Source organism: Arachis duranensis, chromosome 9 (genome assembly GCF_000817695.3).
Source record: "Arachis duranensis cultivar V14167 chromosome 9, aradu.V14167.gnm2.J7QH, whole genome shotgun sequence".
Classification (NCBI taxonomy): Eukaryota; Viridiplantae; Streptophyta; class Magnoliopsida; order Fabales; family Fabaceae; genus Arachis; species Arachis duranensis.
The window spans coordinates 41,069,480-41,070,883 of NC_029780.3; positions in this window are offsets into that span (position 1 = coordinate 41,069,480).

The window sequence follows — 1,404 nt, forward strand, 5'->3', positions numbered from 1 at the left end:
TTTCACTGCTTTTTCTTGCTTCAAGAATCAATTTCATGATTTTTCAAATTGTCAATAACATTTTTCTTTGTTCATCATTCTTTCAAGAGCCAACAATTTTAACATTCATAAACAACAAGATAAAAAATATGCACTGTTCAATCATTCATTCAGAAAACAAAAAGTATTGTCACCACATCAATATAATTAAACTAAATTCAAGGATAAATTTTGAAAATCATGTACTTCTTGTTCTTTTGAATTAGAAACATTTTTCTTTTAAGAGAGGCGAAGGATTCATGGAATTTATTTATAACTTTAAGACATAGTTACTAAACACTAATGATCATGAAGTAGAGACACAAATATAGATGACATAATAAGCATAAAAACAGAAAAAAAGAAAAAAAAAGAACAAGGAATGAATCCACCTTAGTGATGGTGGCGCTTTCTTCTTGAAGAACCAATGTTGTCCTTGAGTTCTTCTATGTCTCTTCCTTGCCTTTGTTGCTCCTCTCTCATTGCTCTTTGATCTTCTCTAATTTCATGGAGAATGATGGAGTGCTCTTGATGTTCCACCCTTAATTGATCCACATTGTAACTCAAATCTTCTAAGGAAGTGTTGAGTTGTTCCCAATAGTTATTGGGAGGAAAGTGCATCCCTTGAGGCATCTCCGAGATTTCTTGGTGATGAGATTCCTCATGCGTCTCTTGGGTTCAATGAGTGGGCTCTCTTGTTTGCTCCATCCTTTTCTTAGTGATAGGCTTGTCCTCCTCAATGAGGATGTCTCCTTCTATGATAACTCCAGCTGAGTAACATAGATGGCAAATAAGATGAGGAAAAGCTAGCCTTGCCAAAGTATAGGACTTATCGGCTATTTTGTAGAATTCATGGGATATGACTTCATGAACTTCTATTTTCTCTCCAATCATGATGCTATGAATCATGATGGCCCGATCCACAGTAACTTCAGATTGGTTGCTAGTGGGGATGATGGAGCGTTGAATGAACTCCAACCATTCTCTAGCCACAGGCTTGAGGTCCAGTCTTCTTAGTTGAACCGGCTTACCTTTGGAGTCTCTTTTCCATTGAGCTCCTTCCACACATATGTCCATAAGGACTTGGTCCAACCTTTGATTAAAGTTGACCCTTCTAGTGTAGGGGCGTGCATCTCCTTGCATCATGGATAAGTTGAACGCCAACCTCACATTTTCCGGACTAAAATCTAAGTATTTCCCCCGAACCATTGTAAGATAATTCTTTGGATTCGGGTTCACACTTTGATCATGGTTCCTAGTGATCCATGCATTGGCATAGAACTCTTGAACCATTAAGATTCTGACTTGTTGAATGGGGTTGGTTAGAACTTTCCAACCTCTTCTTTGGATCTCATGTCGGATCTCCGGATACTCATTTTTCTTGAG